A 1,482-nucleotide genomic window follows, 5' to 3' on the forward strand; every position below is an offset into this window, starting at 1 on the left:
AAAAAAGTATCCCTGTTTTGGTCAGTTATTTGTTGCAGGAGCCTTTCTTGCTCCTAGAAAGCCTCAGACTCTCTTATCCCAGCTGCTGTGCCTCTGAGGCCCAAAGTTGGCTGTTAAATGGACTGATCAGAAAAGGGTGAAGTGAGAACCAGGCAGAAAGATAACATATGGCGGAGAATGGTTTTGGGACTGTCCTGAGTTCCCAGTACTCATGATTTATAAGGCTCCAGTTTATAAACAAGGTCAGAGTTGGAGTGGTGTTCTACTGTGTGCCTCCCTGGTGGCTGCTTGGTTGACCACAACCAGAGTCTGGTTCATCTCAAGCCATTGTCATAGAAAAGAGCATCATGCAAATGGGGAAAAAACAATTGGAAGAGTATAAGAATAGTATTTGGATCTTAAGACCCCAAAATGGAAAATGAAACTCATCCGCTTTGTCATGTTTGTGTCTTGTTTCGGGGCAGGACAATGATGATAGCTGTAGTCAGAGAAAACAGAATGAGAGAGAGAATTGCTGAGGGAGTTTTTATTGCATTTTCAGGGTATGCATTTGGACCAACATTTAAGTCTTGTGAAAAACAAGCTTTTATAAAACCAAAGACCTATAGAAACGTTTCCATTATTGTTTTAAAATTATTCTATCGGAAACGGTAATTTAAAAAACAACCATTCCCCTGCTTGTCTGCAGATCTGGTATTCCAACATTCCTCTAGACAGTTAGAAAATCATATTGACTAGACACTGACTAGTTTATTTTCACCAACTAGTGCGAACAGTTGACCTACCAAATGTACAATAAAATACTTTTGTTTGGTAACCCAAGTGCTGATTGTAATATAGGCTAAAATAATGTACTTTTCAAAAAATGTTTTGTAATCTAGCCATATTTATTTTTATGGTTTTCAATTCTGGTTGTTTTTGCTACAGATAATCATAAAATCAGTTAGTCTTTAAGGTGCCACCAGACTCCTCATTGTTTTTATAAAATCTGTAGGTTAGTCTCCTACATTGCTCTTTGTGCTGGGAGAGGGCGTTTCTGCCATTGTGAGATTTTGGATTATTCCAGATGGGCCAAATTCTCCTTGCCTCAGCACACTCGCAAGGAAGTCAGTGAGAGTTTTGCCAGAATAAAGACTGAATAAAAGTGAGCAAGGACTTTAGGATTTGACTCCTCAGGATGAGAGAGAGAGAGAGAGAGAGAATACAGCTCTCTGGTTTTAAAGGCTCAACCTTAAACCTGTTTTAAATTACCATTGTTTCTGGACTGTGGGGAAAGGTACAAGAGAATCATCCAGCACTTTCTGGGGCTGACTGAATTTATCAGGGACTTGTGCCTGGGCAGATGAATTCAGTGAGAATCCCTTTCTTGTTACTGCAGTACTGGCTGTAAGGAAGGTGCTTCTGCTTGCTTAACAGCAGCTGAGAAGGAGGGTGGAGATCTGCAGTTTTTTACAGGGATTGGTGTAGTCAGGTTTCAATGCA

The sequence above is a fragment of the Lepidochelys kempii genome, chromosome 17, assembly GCF_965140285.1.
Source record: "Lepidochelys kempii isolate rLepKem1 chromosome 17, rLepKem1.hap1, whole genome shotgun sequence".
In the NCBI taxonomy this organism is placed as follows: domain Eukaryota; kingdom Metazoa; phylum Chordata; order Testudines; family Cheloniidae; genus Lepidochelys; species Lepidochelys kempii.